The sequence below is a fragment of the Catharus ustulatus genome, chromosome 13 (assembly GCF_009819885.2).
Source record: "Catharus ustulatus isolate bCatUst1 chromosome 13, bCatUst1.pri.v2, whole genome shotgun sequence".
Taxonomy (NCBI): Eukaryota; Metazoa; Chordata; class Aves; order Passeriformes; family Turdidae; genus Catharus; species Catharus ustulatus.
In genome coordinates, this window is record NC_046233.1 from 16,358,476 (window position 1) to 16,378,508 (window position 20,033).

A 20,033-nucleotide genomic window follows, 5' to 3' on the forward strand; every position below is an offset into this window, starting at 1 on the left:
GTCACCCCAAGTCACTGCTGCAAGAACCTCCAAATACTGAGGAGAAAAGCAAATATGAGGCTGTAAACATGAGGCTGCAAAACATAGATTTGGATTTATTTTTTAATGTTTCTCATCCTTACCTTGGATTCATAATAAAATACAGGTGTGTGCTTTAATTTAAGAAATTATTAAATGCTGGTATTTTCAGTTTCTTTGACCCACATAGTTTTACTACATTTTGTAAAACTGAATACATCCAAGTTCTGCGGATGTATGATTTTTCAGAATGAAGTGCATTATTTTTGGAACTTCAACAGCTAAAAAATTGAAAGGTGCAATAAGATATTTCACCAGTTGTTATTATTTGCCTGTACTGCTAAACATAGAAGAACTTAAGGGGCAGCACAAAAGAATTAAGAATTGGAAATCCTTCGAGATTTTCATCCTACATCTCATAATTCAGGTTTAGGTATGAAGGAATTGCTGCCACTCAGTGGCTGATGCAAACATACAGAAAAATATATTCATTTACACAGATGTGATGTCTGTGTGGGTAATGAGAAAGTCATAATATGATTCTGCTCAGGCAATATGTGTGACTTACTTGATCAGGAAGATACTCATATTGTTCTTACCAAAAAAAAAGCTCATTGTTAATTTTTTTTCCCTTTTGCTTCATGAATTATAACCCACCTTTTCATTAGACATAATCATACAGTAGGGTCATATGTTTTTTATTGAATGGAACAGTGAAATCTCATAACATAATTTTTACTTTTGATCACACAGCATAGATGAAAAAATACTCTGTATAGAATGAATTATTTAGAAACTATTTCTAAACTATAAAACTTAAGGAATTTTCTAGGTACATTTCTTAAAAAGAAATTTTTGGAAGAATCTCTCAAAAAGAACTTGACTAATTGATGCTATATAGATGTTGGAAATAACAATAAATCTTGGGAAGATGCCATCTGTTATTAAAGTAACTGATTTCCTGGGAAAAGCATAGAAGCTTTCAGGCCTCTGAGTTCATTTTGATGTCTGAATGCCACAGTCATTACGATTAAAGTCCGTTCAGATTAAGTCCCATCCCTGGAAGTGTTCAGAGCCAGGCTGAACAGGACTTTGAGCAAGCTGCTCAAAGTGGAAGGTGTTCCATCCCATGGCAGGGAGGTGGAACTGGATGATCTTTAAGGTCCCCACCAACCTTAACTAGCCCATGATTCTGGTGAGTACTTCAGGGCCTCATAGCTCAAATTAACCATCCATTCATTGTTCCCATTTGAAGGGCTTCACTGTCACCTGCCTCTGTGCTGAGGCACAAATCTGCACTCTGCCCACCCATAGCTGGATCTCAGCTCTGGCTGCTGCTCCCATAAAGAGGAGCCCCTTCTTCACCTTCCACTCCCCAGCTGTGCCTGGAGGTGGGACTGTGGCAGGTGTGGATGTGCCAAATTCACTCTTCAGCTGATCTTCAGTGAGCTGTAGTGGCCCAAGCCCTAATGTGTAAATATGTTACAGGTGTTGGCCAGCCCTGAGGTATGTGCCTGGCTCTTGTTCATTGACACAAGTATTTCAGTTCCCCAGAGCTAACTCAGGTGTGTCTCTTCCTGATGCAGTCCCAGTGCGTTGTGTGCCTGTAGCCCTCCATCCCCTTCACTGCATTTGCAGTGTATGTACTTTAACTACTGCAGAAAGAATGGAGGAAAAAAGGAATAGGCTGGGGATTGAACTGTTTGTTGCACATGAGTCAGAGCTGAATGTGAAAGATGACAAGGAGGGATTTACCAGTGGAGTCTGGGGGCTGGTTAACTTTATTAGAAGCCAGATTCCTCTGTTAATCATCCACTGATGAGAAAGATTATGTGACTTTTTACTCTGGGGTTAGTCTTGCATTGCAGTGCAGCTTCTCCATTCTGCTTATCGGTTTGTGTCCAAAAGCTGCCTAAAAAGCACTGAAACAGTTTGTGTTCCGGTAGTTTTTTAACTGCTGCTCTGTGACAGAACTTGTCATCTTCCTGTGAGTCTGCCTTAATTTGCATAATCCAAGTGCAGAATTTATTTGTGTAGAGCTCCATGTGGAGCCAAAGGCCAAGGAGCAGGAGTAAGAAAAGGGGGAAAGCTGCACCCATTCAGAGCCATTTGGGTAGCACGTTAAAAGTAATCATTCTGCATCCGCTTGGCTGCACTTTGCAAAGATGCAATTAACAGAAACGAGCCTGGGAGAGCTCTTTACAGCCTTGGTAAAATAATGCTGAAGTGCTCTGTGTTGTGTTCTCATTTCAAAGGCAGTTACTTCTACCCAAAAGAGTTTTTACACTTTCTTAAAGAGGCACTACCTCTTCCAGCCAGAACTACCCTGATAGGTTTTTATGGTATTTGAGTACTTTAGCAGAAATCTGCTCCATGGGAAGCAATGTATTGCCTCTAACTCTGCAGGACCACCTAGCTTATCCATACTATACTGCCTTTATGCCTGGAAGCGTCACTGGTGTGCTGCTCCTGTACCAGAGACACCAGGAAAGCTAGAGAAATGAGAGATCTGCCACACAGGAGTACTGGGAACTGTGCAAATCTGACCTTGGCAAGAGCCATGCAGGATTTATTTCTGGTCTGCTCTAGACTAGACTCTGTTATTACATGGAACATGGCTACAGAGGCTAGAAATCTGACATGTATCTGTGTGCTTTGAATAATTTTATTTTGGCTTTTTTTTTCCTTTTGATTGAAATCTATGCAAGTGGACTATTATGCCTGCCTTTTGATGACAGCAAGGTGCCCGACATCCATGAAGTTATGTTTTAAACCTGTTGCTTTTTTCTGATTGACAGTAGAGCTGACAGTTTCTGACTAAAAGATAGAAGTGAGGCAGCACAGATTTATACCAATAGCTGCAAATCTAAGAGTCAGGCCATAAAAGAAATTCTTTGCAAATACTACTCAAGCCAAGAAAGTGCATAAAACCACAGAATACTTTTTATGGTATCCTCTTACTGAAATTAATGTGTTTTCTGGTAATTGCTTTGCCATTGAGTGCAATGCTCTATCTGGAAAAGTTTATTTAAGGATACTTAAGCATAGTTGGTATTCATATGATAATAATCACCATCCATAAAGTCTGGGAATGACTATCACAGATAATTTCATGGAACTGGTCCATGTTAAGTTTTTAGCTTTGGATGATACTTGTCTGACTGCTGAGAGAGGAGGGTATGAGATTAAATCTCCTCCAATTTAATCAGCCAACTATCAAACTTAAAAAAAAAAGGCAGCAGTACCTCTCTATGCCTCAGAACAGGTTATTCTGAATTCCAGGTGCTACCTGCTTTGAGAACAAAGCAGATTGTAGTGTGTATACATATCCTGCTATTTCATGTACTTTTGCTAAGAGCAGTGAGCAGGCTATGGTCTTACTTGGCTGAGATGTAACCAAGTGGTTTCCCTTTTACCCATTGGAAGTGGAGTCAGGAGAGCTCCTTGGAGACTGGATGATAGGGCAGGGGTATCATTGCTCTGGACACTGTGTCTGTGGCAGAGACCCTCCTTAAATAGGCTCTTCCCAGGCCCCTTAGTAGGGGTGCCCCTCTTTTCTGAAGAGGTGCATGTGGGCTGACATTCTTTCCCCTCCACGGGGCTCAGAGGAGTTGTCTGAATTAGTATCTTGTGTTCTCATCTTGTGGATGGCTGAAAATCTCTAAAATATCATGTACCTTTGCTCATGAGTGGCTTTGATTTGCATTTTGTTTAGTCCTCTGCAGTTTCATAAATGATTTAGGTATTTATGGACTTGGTTTAATCCTGGCTGCATGCTATCAATACAGGACATCTTGAAACATATGCATTAAATTTAAACTTCAGCTTATTTTCCCACACCCCTGAGTTATGAAGTAATTCATTCTACTGAGCTGGAAGCTCCAGATGGTTTAGCATCATTGTTTATTTTGTAATAAATTTGTACTGATGAGATGACAAAGAGAAAACTACATGGCTGTTCAGCAGTCAAGTGTTGAGCTACTCTCTTGAGTGTTTGATTTTATTTACTCCTATCCCCATCAACACCTATTTAATAGAGAGCTAATGAAATCTGTTTGTATACTTGACTCTATCATATTCTCTGGTTTCTTGTGGAAATGCAGTTTAAGCTTTGCCATGGCTTTTCTGCCAAAGGAGCTCTTGAAATCTGAGTGTTTGTCAGGATCACTTTGTTCCTCATCATTTCAAGGATATTTAATTTACTTCAGTGCATTTAATGTATCAATATTCACTATGAGGAACAGCTTAAGGAAGAAGGATTTTTGGTTGTGATGCCAGAGTTTTCTTTCTGATAGTAAAACTTTTATTTTTTTCAAGATTTAGATGCTTGAACATGTGGATAGATATTTGAAAAGATGATCAAAACTGTCTTAACAGCTAAACTTGAGGTTATGCTTGGCTTCTGAAGTCTTTGTGTGGGAAATTCTGAGTACAAAGGTAGCAAAGCAATTGCTAACACATTGTTTGATGTCTGAGCTATGCTTTTCTAGTAGATTGTATTTGATTCTTGCTTGAACAAAAGGGAGCTCTTGTATTTCTTTCTTGTTTCAAAAAGTCCTGTGTGCAGAAGTTTGGTAGGAAGATATGGTCCAGCCAGTAACAAGTGGTGTTCATCATGTCTTTAACTTCTGTTCTCATGAAAAAGTAAGATAAAGAGACATAGTGCAATAACACTGAAAGACGGTCACATTTGAAATGTGACAGACTGCCCTGTACATTTTATCTCGTGATATTTATGATGTATTTTGGAATCCCTCTTGGTGACTGTACTTTGCTGGTGTGACTTTGTAACCAAAATGGGTGTTTTGTACCTCACTGATTTCATTAAGGCCTCTTGAGAAACTATTTAACTTGATAAGGAACACAGTTGTGTCTGGATATTTTACTGACAAAGTATTGTGGAAGTGAGATTTATTCTTGCCTATTAAAAAAAGTATTTAATGTATATTTCTGTAAGAATGAACACAGGTGACTGTCTTACATCAAGCAGGTGCAGTCAGATTCTATAATTTTGATAACGAACTCTTTCACTAGATCTGAAACCCTTAGTCAAACAAGTATCTCTGCAGGTGAAGGAGTAGATTTGACTGTAGATGCTTTCAGTATCGATGGATTTGGGGTTTTTTAAATAATGTTTTTAATAGTTTGGTTCCTGCACTTGCTGATCAATGATGATTACATTTCTTCCCATCCAGTGTGCTGCTCTGTAATGCTGTGCTCATGCTGAGCTGTGAATTGCTCAACAAGGGCTCAGCTGTTTCCTTAAGTGTCTGATGACTGTGGCCTTTGCTGAACTCAGTCTCGCTAATGACTTGGGGGTGCTGATTGCCAAATATTCAGAGCAGGTCAGCGTGTCAGGGAATTGTGAGCCCTCTCAGGTTACATTTGCTTACATTCCTCAGCAGTGAGGTGACAGCTCCGATTTCTGTTTGACAAGTTTACCTAAGAATCAGCATCCCTGGAGCAAGAGCACCTTGCTCTGGACCTTCACTTTGCCAGGTAACTTAAGAGCTGAATTTCAAGCAGTTATGCTATGAACTGAATGCAGTGAGCCATTGGCACTGGAACTTGTCTTCTCCAGTTCTCATGGCTGAAAAGGAGGTGCCAATATCCTCAGCTACCTCATTCCTTCAAACCTAGCACAAGTTAGGGAAGGACAGGTTAAACCAGGGGTCAGCAGACAGCATTTGCCTTGAAAAAATTATGTTGGAGAACTAGAGTAGGAGAAACAGCTTGAAGCAGTATTACAGCTTTGGCAGTATCATGACCCCAGCTCTGCCCAGTGAAAGAAGCATCTCTTGTTGTGCAAGTCCAGTGAGGTCATTCCACTGGGGATTCCTCACCTTTACAGTAACAGAAGAGAATTTTCTAGAGGGAATACTGCCAGGTATTTTTTCCTGGTGGATTTTATTTTTATTTTTTTTAGTAAAGACCATTTAAAGAAACATGTTATTTAGACCACAAATTTATAGGTCTCTCTGTTAATGCTTACCATGCCTATGTGAGCTTCTTAGGATTTCTTTTCTCCGGTTTTCTTGGACCCTTACAATGAGGGAATCTGCAATCAATTTGTACCTCTCAATTCATCTGTAATTGCAGAATATCTGTTCTGTTGCACATACACCTTAGAACATCTTAACTATTGAAGGGCCTTTGGAATCTGATTCTCCCTATTTATTTGGTTTTGTTTCACCAGAGGTTGATTTTTCTCTCCAGGAAGTGATCAGGGCTCATTCCCTCAGTAGTGTCAGCTGTGATGTTTGCCTTCCCTGGCTGAGCCATGGCAGCCTGGGCACAGGTTCCCCAGGGCTGCCTCTGCAGAGCAGTGAGTTCCAGGGCAGGGTGGGGTTTGTGGCACATGTGCAGCATGCTGTTAAACTGCTGTCACTGCACCTGCACTGCAGGCTTGGTGTGCAAACACCCATGGCTGACCTAGGGAAGTGCTGGAGGTGTACTTGTGGCTTCATTTTATCTCAGATTAGAACAAGTTTTGTCCAGAGTGGGTGAGAATTGCAGCTTGTATGGGTTTTTACTCAGCAAGCCTTTCCACGTGGCTCTATTTCCTAAAAGATGAAGTGTTGGATCTGCACCACAGACATCCCACGTGCCTACTGAAGGGACTATGGGGCTTGCTGGTAAGGGAAAGTGAGAATGCTGTAACTTCCATTTGGCCAAGGAAGTTGATTGATTTCTGCTGTAAAGCAAGAGCAGGTGGGAAAGAGAAGTACCTTGAGTGTTGACATGGTCCTGGAGCATGGCAGGAGCAACCAGCCCTCAGTGAGGAGAAATGCCCTGCTCATCCATGTCACACTCTGTGCTGCCAGCCCTGCTCCTGCTCCATCCTCGGGAACTGTCCCCAGAACTTCTGTAATACAACCCAATGCTGTCACCAGGGCCAGGGTGGAGAGAGCAAGTGGAGCTCTGGTTTGGTGCTGTATCCTGATTTTTGTTTTATTTTAATTTGGTGATTTCTTGCAGTGCCACTAAGATTTTTCAAGGTAACCCTAAGGTTTTAATGTAATCTGTTCCAGTGTCTGTCAGATTGATTTTCTGACCTATTTTTGGTCTTGCAATTTGGAATTAATGTTACTTTCCTTTTCCAGTGGGTGGCAGTTGAAGCAAAGAGAAATGTTAATTTTCTTGAAAGTTTATATAGATATGAATTTAAGAAGAAGCCAAAATAGCCAGTTGTTCATTGTCTCTCCTTATGTTGAATTCTGTTCTTTCTGTCTTGCATCTTGCAGCTGGAGAAAAGAACAAAAGCCTCTTGTGAGCAAAATCCGCTTTTAGTTTCAATCTCCTGCTTTTTGTGTGTTGTTCTGTACTCATTTCCTTATTCTCTTACCAGCTAATAACTGTGAACCCAATCTTTCCATCTCCAGAACTCTGCATTGCATAAGCCTCCTTTCAAAACTTTGAAGCAGGGAGCTGCTGACTTCTTGCAGCAGTGTTCACCTTCCCAGAACTGTATTTTGATTTTGAATGTGACATGTAACAGCATTTCTTTCTCCTTTTAAAAAGCTCATCTTGTCAAGAAGTCTTTAATACTGATTATTTGAAATTTAATGTGTATTTTACCTCTAATATCTGCACCCTTGCAGGGCCAAATTTTAACCAAAAATTACTTTCATGCAGATTTCTTATATGGAGTTAGTGCATATCTTATTCACAGCTGAGTTAAAGCATATGTTATTAAAATAAGCAATACTTGGAATCCAGTGTGCACATTAGTGCATTTAGTAAACAGTTCTGAGTAAAACATTAGTATGTGTTTATGAGAATATAAATATATTTTAATGTATAAAATACTGCAGTTCTAAGTACAGTAGAGATTAGGTTAAATCTGTTCTTCTAAAATCATAAGAAGTATCTATATCAGTGCTGAAACCAAATGTAGAGTTGGTAATTATTGTTGGATCAAGGAACAGAATTTAATGTACTTTAAGAAGAACCAAATTTTACTTTTTTTCCCCCAAAAAATACTTAAATAATGAAAGGACTTTTCCAGGATTTCCCAGTGCTTTATTTTGTGGATAAATACTTAATGTAGCATAAAAAGCAGAAGAAGTCTTTTATTTTAGTGATTTTTTTTTTCCCCCTAAGGATGAACCATCCATTCATCTTCTATAATGTGTGATTATAGCTAAATTAGCAAGTAATCCCCATCTTTTCCCTGAAGAAAATGAGCTCTTACATAGGTATATAATGACTGAATCAGTTTATCATAGCTAAGCCTTGTCTAAGCATTTGTGCCAGTCCACTTTAAGTCTACTCTTAAATTGATGCAGTTAAATACAAAAGCTTGTACAAACACAATAATTCTAAATGTTTATAAACTGATTTGCTGCTTGTGTGGATACAAATCCTGCTGCCACTGTGGTTGATGGATGAAACTTGAAAACTGATTTAGGACTCTAAATGGAAAAATATCCAGGAAGAAACCCTCCTTCCCCTTCTGGCCAAGTGGAATGACAAGAAATTCATTACCACAGCAGCAACAAGTTGAGCTTTGTCTGGTTGATAACAAAGCTGATTTTACTTAGCAGCACTACTCTATGGCTGTAATAACCTAAAATGGAAATTTTTTTAAAGTAAAAAGTACTCTGAAAGTCATGACATAGCGTGATCTCAGTTTTGTCAAAGGGACACAGTCAAACAGAAAATGACTCCTTTGAAAGTCATGACTTGTTCTTTTTCTTTTCTTTTTCCTTTTTTTTCCCTTTTTTTTTTTTGTTATCAGACTATGTAATAACACCTGTGATGACTTTAATGCAAGTCAGTAGAAAAACCCTCCCACATTTATTTTCAGTCCCTTTATCTGTCAATTACTGGAATATAATTTGCTGGAAAATGATGCTTCTATGGATGTGAGGTAAAGGCTCTAAGTTATTTTAAAACATTTTGATACACACATCATGTGTGATGGCATGCTTGAATTCCGGAGAGTTTTATACTTTCTTTAAGACTTCATCCAACTGGCAAATAAATCTTGTTCGGAGGGCTGTGGAAAGTTTTTAGCATTATTCCTATGCTAGATTGCAAAAAAAACCATTTATTTGTATTATGGTTTGGATATTTTTCTTTCTTGGCTTTTTAATTTTTTTGAAATAAATCTGATTTTCTTGCTGCTATTTCATTCTGCTTGCCAGTGAATAAAGCTGATCCTAATACTAAAAAAGTTTTGTGTGAGTCTCTAGCAGCAGGATATTTTCTTTGTTTGCTTTAAACAAACCATGTGGGTTACATGGCTCTGTTTTGAATTAACAGCTCTCCAAGCTGGGCTGACCACTTAATGCTTCTCAGACACTGAGCATTCAGATAGTTCAAAGGAAAGACAGCCATATCTAGCGTTTTATCCTCTTAAAAGCACAAAAAAGGATGCCAGACTCATGTAATTGAAAACTTTTGCTGTAGGCAAGGTGTCCCAGGCAGGCCAAGGTGGAAAAACCTACCCCTGTTCTGCTGTGTTTAGTTTTGCTTTGGTTAGTGGGGCACCCTGCTGCCTCATGGTAGGTGACTTAAAACTTTGCCTGTTTATGTCTCTCTGATTTTGGTTTTATTCCTGTGGCCCTTTATTTGGAGTTCTGGTGGGTGAAGTCGCAGTAAATGGAAAGCAGCATGCTTAATGCTCTTCTGATAAGGGTCTTATTTTCCAAAGTTCACTTTTTAATTGCTTAGCCCTTCATTCCCCTAGAGTAATTTGTTAGGAGAGTTACAAAAAAACCCCACTTTGCAGTCCATCAGTGTCTGTACTGTGTAAGCCTTTTAAAGCCTGTGTATAAATACCCAGTGTAGCTCTATCTGCTCTCTGTGCTTAAGGTAAGAGGCAATGGAGGGAAGCAGGGGCAGGTGGGGGAGATGTTTGGAGCTGGGTGTGGGACTCTGGAGAGGTAAGACAGTGACAGTGCTGTTGTGCTGGGTAGCAGAATGGTTCCCCTTCTGCTGGACCCGTGACAAGTTGAGAAGTTTGGGTAATTGTTTGCTTGCTGCGTGTCCAGAACGTGGGTAGTGAAACTTCTGTTTGTTCAGGATTTTGGTTTTGGGGGTTTGGGTTTTTGTTTGTGGTGTTTTGTTTTTTTTAAGTTTTTTTTTGCCTGTTTTCCCTATTGCAGTAACCCAAGAGTGGATGCCTGGTTGGGACACCCCAGCAAGTACAGTCAGTGTCCCGTATTTACTGCCTGCCCCATGTATCACAGGCTGAACACTGAGCTGGGACACAGCCACAGCTCCCATCCAGCAGTGTGGGACTGACCAGGCTGAGCTCAGCTGGGAGTGCTGCAAAGCAACACCCACTGCTGTCCTTGCACAGCCCAGTCCTTCTCTGTGCACACTGCTGAAATTTCCACTGGACAGTATTGTATCAAAGCTGGAACAAAGATGAGGTAGATGTTCTGCCAGCATCCTAGGGAAAAGCAAGTACTCTTGAGACTTGTGAATTTTCCTGTGCATTCTTTGTGGCATTCTTTATGATGATAAAGTTTCTAAGAGATTTCTTTTCCTCAAAGTTAGGTTTTACATTTATATATTTTGTGCTTGTGCAAGTATGTTACTGAGATGGGGGTAAAATGAGAGAGGGTTTTGTCCTCTGGGAAAAGAAGCTGGAAAAGCTTTTTTGATCCATTTCATCTTTCTAAAGATCCCAGCTGGACTTGCTCACTATCATTTGGAGCCATGTTCTGATATTGACTGCTACTCTCTGGAAGCACTTGCACAAAACCAGTCATACTGTCCTCACATTTACCTCAGATTGTGGTTGGCTGAGCTTGCAAATCTTCACACTCAACTGTACAGAATTTCTTATTTTGAATCCTAGGAGTGCTTGATCTGATAAACTCTGATAAAAAGGGCATGTTCTGGTTATCAGTGAGCAGAATCCTTTCCATTTGGAGACAAAGTGTGGTGAAATGGAAGCCAGAAGCTATGGGAAGCCCCTGATGTGTTTAATGCAGCCGCAAGTTGGAGTCTCAGGTTGTAGATCAAAGAATGGGAGATGTGCTTTAAGCCTCTTGGGCTTTATGCAATGAAATGACTTCAACTGTTGCAGCATTTTTTATTTAACTTTTCTCGTTATTCCCATGCTATATGGAAGTAACACTCTTGTAGTTTGTGTTCAGCTTGGCTTGGATACCTGGAGGTGCAGAAGATTGAAGAACTTTGGCACCATTTTTCCCTTAGTTGCATCTCCTAAACACTCAAACAGTACAGTTGCTCCTTTCTTTTCAAATGTGTAGTGCTGTGTGACATCAGGTGTATATGGCATTCATCAATAATGAAAATGTTCAGCTGAGCAGAAAATAGCATCTACAAATAAGTACTAATGCAAACAAGTAATAAGTAATCCCTAGCAAACAACATATTAAGTGGGAGTAGTCTGGTTGCTTCTGTTCCTTTAATGTGAATCCTGAAATCCAGAGGTTGATTGTCTCTGCACATTTCATAAACACAATTCTAAGCTCATTCCCACACCATTTACATGTTGAAGTTGTCCAAGTTCTGAATTGGCCTTTTGGAGAACAGCGTTAGGGCTCTTTGTTTTCAAGTGCTGTTAAATACTTAGAAAGAAATAAAAATGTGAACTTTTATCTTGAATCAGTTTTTAGATGTTTGGTTGTGTGTTCTAACAGTGCAAATCAAAACACTGCATTCTTTGTAGGTCAGTAGAAAGGGCTGAAGTGATAAAAGGGAGGTGACCATGGGCTATTGAAGGATCTCCAGTGGTGGGAGATGCCCAGGGGCCTGAGACTGCAGATGGATTTCATCCTGTTGGTTCCATCCAGTGCTAGCACTGCTGGGTGAACCCAGCAGGGAAAGCAAAATGGTGATTTTATTTACTTCACAGCCCAACCAAGAGCCAGAAACCTCTGTACTTCACCCTTTGCCTGCTGCAAAGACACCCAAGTTTATCTGTTGCTGTTAGACTTTGCTTTGTGACACATCCTCAAATACTGCACAGCCCATCATATCAGGAAGAAATTAGATAGTGCCTGGAGTTACTTGGCTTCACCAGACTTTGAACAATGTCTGAGTAAAACCAGATTGAAAGCAGTGCAACCAGTTTACCTTTTGCTGTAGCTGTGTTCACAAAGATTTCAGTATGGCCATCATTTACCTGGCTTGATAGCATTGACATTGACAGAGAAATAAATGAATTCTTACATTCATACTTCACACTTGCAAGATTGTGCTTCAAGAATTAAATTTCCCTGATTTTTAACCAGAAATTACATTTAATTAAAATTTTAATGAAGCTGATTTTTTTTTCTTTCTGATGCAATTGTTTTAACCAGTGCCACTGCACCCTTGTTAAGGGATGTGGGCTATGTGTGTCCTCTCCAAAAAAACCACTGAAAAAAAACCCCTATCTTTTGTTGACAAAGCGTGAAAATAGTAAAATGTAACTTTAATATTCCCTCAAGAAGAAGAGAAATTGAATTCAGACCTCAAATGCTGTACTTGAAAACACATTTTGACATTCTGGCAATATCAGTCCTTGTAGAGCATTTTTCACAGAATTGAAACTCATCTTTCACTTTTCACTTTGTATTCCCATGCTCTACTTTCTTTTCCCTGCCTTTTCTGTGCTTTGCTAAAAAGACAGATGCAGTTCAATACTTTCTTTTTCCTAAAAGGCACCTTATACAAAGAAGTTCTGCAGTGAGACCTTTTAAGTCATGAAACTCCAAAAAGCTTTGTTTTTCTGGTTCTCAACTTATTCTCTGCCTTGACCTTTGGTTCCTTTATTTTAGGATACATAAGTAGCAAACAGTCAAAAACTGATTTTAAGAAACTTTACTGGGTTACTTTAATTCTCCCTCTTAGTTTAATCCTTCAAGAGACTAATAGCAGTTCCTCTGGTGCTCCTAGGAAATGCTGAAGTGAGTCAATTTTTAAAACAAATAACCAATTCCAATGGTAATTGTAGCAGGAAGCAGTGTACTGCAATTTAATGAATTTCTGAGATCTTTTTCTCTGTCCTTAATGGAAACTGCTGGTTTTACACGTGTCCCAGGTTTGGAGAAAAGTACAAATTGATGAAATGAAAATGTGTACAGTGTTAGTATCTGGTTTATTTAGAAATGGATGGTAAAACTCCAGAGACAAAACATGTGATGTGGTAAAATGTATTTGCCCAAAATTAAGTGTCTCAGTCATCTTATAAGGGAATGGGAGTATTTCGGGGTTTTTCCCACTTTTTTTATTCTGAACAGAATCCAGTGTGCTGCTGTCAAGTCCTCAGCAGTTTGCAATCAGATGTTCCCAGGATCTGTCACAGTAATTAATTTGTGTGACTCCCTTCAAAGGAGCAACTTAAAAGAATTTTTTCCTGTTAATTGCTGAAGTCTGGTGCTAACCTTCCCAATGATTTGTTCAGTAGCAGGCAGTGCAGGGAGGTGGCACAGGGAGCTGGCATTCAGAAGTTCTCATAGCTGGATGTTTTTCCCTTTCAAAATACTTGATAAAGTCAACAGAGGAGTGAAAACTCTGTAAAATTCAGAGCAACTGTACTGTGATCAAACACTTCTGCAAGTATCTCACATTTCATGCTTGTTTTATTTGGTGAAATACTTTGAAAGAGCTGATATGACATTAGTGTGAAGTGTAAAGTTACACAAATAAAGTCATGTATTCCATAAAACCCCACCTCTGGAAATGCATTAGGGCATAGAAGTTCTGGTTCTTTTACAGTAGCTGGTTTGTCCTTCCTAGTTAGATTTCCCTATGTTTGAAAGGGTCTTTGTTACACTCTTTGGCTCGCCTTGCCATTGATACACAGGTCTGAGGTTTTCGTGTCCAGGGAAAATTTGGCTGCACTTACCGTGCTGCTCTAGTAAAGCTCAGAGAGCAGAGTGTTGTCTTGGAAAATGTAACAGATTTTATTCAGCTGGTATATTTTGGACCTCTACTGTGTTCTCATTTATCTCTCACTCACAGGAACACTAAAATGGCAACCATGTAATCTTTCTGAGATTGTAAAGCCTTTGTTATGGCTCCAGAGTTTGCTGCCTGATGCTTTACTGTGTGCTTTGATCCTGGTTTTCTGGTTTGTGTTTTTGTTTGGTTTGGGATTTTTTTTTCCCCCTGGTGGAAAATGTTCAAAGTCCTGATTATTTGCAGGGACTAATATAACTTTTTATGGAATCATACTGAAAAAGGGCTTTGTTAGATTAGTCAAGCACGCATGAGCTTTACTTCATTTGCAGAGTTGTGTTTTTTGCTACATCCTAACTCTTCTCTATGAGGGCACGGGTTTAATAATTTAGCTTTCTGCCTGCAAGCTGTTTCTTTGTGAACAAGGAAAGAATTCCTGGTGATGCTTTATCTGAAACATTCATCTGGTGGTTGTTCCTTGACTTGGTTTCTGTAGTTCATATTTGAGTTACTGTCTAAATTCAGGACATTCAGTTGTAATAAACTATGGCAGTTGCAAGCTTTGTCTCCTTGTAGAGACCCACATATTATTTCAAATAATTATCCTTGATTCAGTGGTAGTGCTCAAGAGAGTGAGGATGAAGCAGTTCCACTTGGCTGCTGCTCCATTTACAGTGTGGAAAGCTTCTCTCTTGTGGCTTTGTCTGGTTTATCTGGAAAAGCAGGAAAAGTTTTCAGGCTACAAGACTAATTTAGGTGGATTCTTAGTTTCAGTGGTTGGCTGTAATTTCCTGCCAGGTGCAAACACTTGGTCCTGAAGAACTTGGTCACTGTGGCTTAGATTTACCACAGTCTCGTCTTAAAACTTGTAGGTTACCTAGAGGAAAACTCATCTGTCTAGGAAAAAAGTACCAAAGAGAATTCAGGAAAAGGGATTAACGGTGAGTCTGCAAAATATTTATTTTGTTTTTTATCCTTTGAGTTAATAGAGTTTAACTCTGAAATTTTTATGTTTAGGCTGTACTAAAAACAGGTTGGAAGCACAGACTGTTGTGCTGGGCTCCCTAAGAAAGACAAACTTGGTGACTTTTTGAGTTAGTGCGTTACTCATCGACTACCTTGTGTATTCAAGGAAAAAATCCCAGATACTCCCCCGATGATGTGACTGTTTCTGTCTTGCCTAAGCGTGGTTACAGCCCCTATCCAAGAAGTTTAGAAGGCAGAGTGAAATCTTTGCCAAGTATGAAAGACAGGTATGACAGGCAAGTACTCTTGGCAGGCAATTTCGTTTATTATGCAGCTATTTGAAGGGGCAAGCTGCCAGCTTTCCACGTTAAAGGGAAGATAATTGCCTAACAAGGTCACTGGGAACAAGGAATACTGTGGGATAGAAATTTTGTTCCTTCCCTTGGTAGAACAGATCATTTTATTTCATTGCATTCTGGAAGGACCCATGAGGCCTAAATCATGCCAGTTCCAGACATTGTATGTGTACCATGTCTCCCATTTCCAGCCAGAAAAATGAGTTTATGAAATGTTGGAAAGTGTCCAAATGAAAATATGCAAACTAGAACTGAGGCAGTCACTAGTAATGCAGAACCTTCCTTAAACGTGTAAAGAGAAGAGGAAGGTGAGGGGTTTTTGTTCTCTTTAATTTACTAGGAATTGTCTTATTTTGGGGGGAGTTTTTCTGTTTATTTGCTTAAACTGCTCCAAAGATAGTGTCAGAAATGTTCACTGTGTTTTTGATTAGAGCAAGTCGAATGTTATTCAGGACAATTTCACAGTGTCACTGAGGTGGAATTAATTCCATTTTAAAAGAGGGGAATTGTTATAGGAAAAGTAAAAGTTTCTCATTTGTTTAAGATACTAATCTCATAATTTAGAAATAGACACACCTATGCCTGTGTCTTCATACTACATTCCAGGTGATTTAAAGCCATGTCCCAATAAAGAGCTGAACTTTTTTTTAATGAAATTGAAAAACTCCTCTGTCTCTTTGAGGCAGAAAATCTGTGATGTCTGTGGAACTTCAGTGTCATGATTAAAATTACAGATACTTGTAAGTAACCAAAACCACATTTACTAATCAGAGAGGTTAAGCAGCTTCATTGGAGTTTGCTGGCAGTCATGACTGTAGTGCAGGTCAGAGGCTGTTGTTGCTGGTTTGAGTGAGTCATTTGGGTAACAGAGGTCATAATTTAATTTGTACTTGTGTACATAAGTACACAGAGCACGGGAACCACCTGTTAACTACTTCTGCATTGTAATATATTTTTACTGTCTGTCATTCAAAAATGTATTTCCAAAGGGAGAGGAGCAATCTGAAACAGGTAGGTGCTTATATAGGTTGAACTCCATGTATTCAGAGAGAGCTTTATCTTTCTGACTCCACACTGAAATATTTTTATGATACTCCAATAATGCATGTGGAATAGACACAATTAACTGCTGGTCAACATCCAGAAAAGTTGCTCAGTGTTTTCTCAGAAGGCACCATCCTTCAGCTTCCTGGTAAAAGAGGAACTGTTGTTTGGAAATAATCCAGTGATCCATCTAATGATTTTCCATAGCTCAGCACCTGGTGGAAGATTTAAAAAAAAAAGTAAAGAGCTGCTTTTCTGCTATTGGTGCTTTGTTCCTTCTGAAACAAAAAGTGCCCAGGTGCTCTCACAATAAGATGAAAAGAAAAACAAAAGCAAAAAAGGCCTTGACCAAAGTCTTAAAATGATACGGGGACTCTGCCTGCCTCTGCAGCCCAGGACCAGCCCTCTCCTTCGTCTCTCCCCATCATCAGGGATGGCCCATCACTGCAGTCCCCAAGCTTAGAGGTGATGCAGTTCAGTTTGGCTGAGCCTGCTGAGAAGCTGGTCCCAGTCAGGGCTGGTTTATCCATCATATCTGTTTCTGGCAGATTCCTCCTCCTAAGAAGACACATACTGATTTAGGAGCTCAGCTGAAGTTGTGGTCCCTGGAATGCATCCTGACAAGGACACTGCCACTCAAAGGAGTGTGGTCCCAGCACTCACACATGAGCTATTTATTCCCTTAAATTGTGGAGTGCTTCATTGCCAAGTTGCAGCACAACTGTTTTTTTCCCCAAAGTACTTAATTCCTATTTTCATGACCTAGGAATTTTCCACTATCATATCAGAGCGCTCATGGTGTTGATGCTTCTTGTTCTTTACTTTGTTTTTTAGTAAACTCTGTGTTCCCATGTGCTCTCCCATAGTTTGTTTGAGCAGGAATGTTTGTAAATTAAATGTAAGTTATGCCAAAAAGAGGGGTTAAAATTCTCCAGAAGTTATAGGAGCTAGCTGAGGAATGAGAGGAAAAGAATTCTTCTAAATATACTTAATTAGGGTGTCACTTGAAAAAATCATAAGCAGACTCAAATATCTGATAATCCAGAACTCTGTATCTACAATCTGTTAGTTTGCTTGAGAAGGAAAAATGGTTTCTGTTGTGTGTTTCCCAAAATCCAGGCCATCGAGGTCTGTCCCCTGGATTATTAAGACACAGGTGAAAGCTAGCAACAAAGTAAGAATTTCCAAGTTCCTCTCCATCTTTCCCTCCCACTTGTTGCCTATTTTTAATCTGATGCTCGATACAGTTGACAGGCAGTGATATAAACTCTCTTAACAATTTGGCTTTCAAACATGTTTGAGTCACTTATTCCAGATCTAGATGTCTCCTTTTTGCTCTGTGGGTTGGCTCTTACTGACTTCTTTCTGCCCACTGTGTGGTCCAGAATATTTATTTCACCTGCTAAATACCTATAAGGAAACAATCTTGAGCACTTCAGGAGCTCTGGTTATCTCTATTTGTTCATCTGAACTTGTAGTTTGCATTGCTTATACTCTTGGCTGTCACTGTCATGTGTGAGTCTCTCTCCTGTTAGATGCTTAAGCATTATTTATGGAGTGTTTGTAAACTTACAGGCAGAGTGTCTGGGAATGTTTGGTGTGTTCCCATGGAGCTGAACTGTATTTTGACAGCTGGTGAATGCCACAAAGCCTCCAGGGGCTACTGCTCCCTATCTGCCATTCCTCCACCGCTGAGATGACTTGTGATAGCTGTTCTGCAGATACAGCTGTGATTGACAATCTCGATTGCAAAATGTAGAGTCTTCCACTTATCTGTTATTTGTAGGATTAGTTCAGAGCCAGTAGTTTTGCTTTTCTCTGTAAATACGAGCCATTAGTTCAAAATTGAGTTGAGAGTTGGTGTTAACAAATCCTATTTTAAATATTAAAGTTTCTGTTTGAGTCTTCACAATTAAAGCACTTTGTCAAGTGTATATATATTGTTTTATTAGAGCAAGCTAAGGAACAGAGAAGTTAAAAGGTTTCTCAGGGTCACAGTGCATTCAAGATCAGATTCAAAGGAAAACAGCACAGTTCAACTTGGGACCTTGTCTACTTTTATGGTAACTAACATCCCTCCCTGCAGTACCAGAAGTCACCAGTTGCTTCTCTGCAATCTAATCTCTCCCCATTGTTTACGTTTGGACTTGAAAATGAGGTTTCAGTCATCGTTTGTAGTGAGGCCAATGAATGTTGAAACCTGAAAGAATGCTGCTGTTTCCTACTTGAGAGGTGCCTCTTGAAACTGAGGTGAGCTGGGCCTTGGCACCAGGAGGAAAAACAAAGAACCTGGGCTGTAGTGTTCCTCGAGGTAAAGGATTTTTTTGGTTTTGAGGTGTTGTGAAACTTTTGTCAAAATGATTCCTCACTTGTGTGTAAGGGAATGAATAAAAGAATGAACATACTGTAAGACTGGTCTTGTGATTGGTCTGTCTTTGGATACCCTCTAGACAGGTACATGAGTCAATAACATGAAACTGTTGCTAATGATGGGTAAAAATCCAGGAAGATAATCAAACAGAATATATTTAGTCTTTCTATTTTAAGTTCTCTTTTTTCACTTCCCTGGGTATTTCCATTCTGCATCATTCCTTGTATTCAACTCGGTTTATTTATCAATATTTATAATAGGGGAATCCTGGGGGTTTTAAGGGTAACAGTTTTATAGGAAAAATAGGTTTCATTTAACACTGTGTAACACATCAACAGAGAACTTATTTAAGGTGCTACTGACCTCTACATCAAGCCTGGCCTGTAGTTGTCTTATGCCAAACTAAAGTGCAGTTGCTTTCATCTGCCCTTCAACTCTTCAACAGATTGTCCTGGTGGTTGATTCAAACATCCCACTTGCTCAAAGGCCCTTAAAATGAAGAACTTTAGGAAAAAAAAGTCTTATGATTTTATAAAGATATGTCTTAAAGATATAGCCTACTAATTTCTTGAGATGCCCCTTGAATATTAAGTTTGGCAAATTTTTTTCAGATTGAAGAACGGATGTTGAAAGGGAGCTTTAGTAAGTGAGGTGCTTTAGTGAGCATTTGTAATGGCAAATTACCTGTCTGTGCAGTTCTGAGCTGTGTCCTTATTCAGCACTCTTACTCCTTGGATTATGAGTAAGCACGGAAGTTGGGAGTTTCCGCAAGAATTACTCATCTCAAGGAGGAATCCTAAGAGCCTCGTCCCTGTCTGACCATGAAAACAAATTAATTTAGCTGCATGCGTAATGCATCTTTCCAAAATTACAGAAAGACTCTTGATTCTCTTTGCTGTAGGAGGCAGGAGCCTGTAACTGGCCATCCTGACACCTTGCTGAAAGTATTATGTTGACTCTTTCTGTTGAGTGTTTTTGAAAGAAATGGTGAAAGACTTTTGAGACTTCAGTTGATAATCCTTAGCTATGATGAGGTATTGCTACTAAGTCATCAAGCCTATCGATAACCATTTGTGCAGCTTCACTTTCCAGTTGGTAGGTGGTGAAGGAAAAGGGAACAGAGGAAGGGAGGTTCAGCAGTAAATGGGTCGCAAACCCAAACCTTGGTCTCTTGACTGTCTCATGCCAAGATCTTAAATGTAATACTGTGTTCCACTGAAATCCATACAACTGCCTGGAGTAGCTTTTTCTCTGTGTAGCCCACATAATTTCACTATGAGATACTGGAAAAGTTCAAACTGTGTCTTTTAAAGTTGTTAATGAAAATTGTTTAGAGAGTCTGACCATTCTCTGTTTGGAGAACAGAAATTAATGTTTCCATTGTAGAACATACTGAAAGTTTATTCTGA

The 20,033-nt window shown here is 39.5% G+C and overlaps 1 protein-coding gene across 4 annotated transcripts in view; it reads left to right on the forward strand.

Annotated features, from left to right (window-relative positions):
• The window catches only part of PRKCD (protein kinase C delta), a 61,369-nt gene that overhangs the window by 1,664 nt on the left and 39,672 nt on the right, over positions 1 to 20,033 (forward strand). The gene's annotated exons all lie outside the window — the stretch shown is intronic.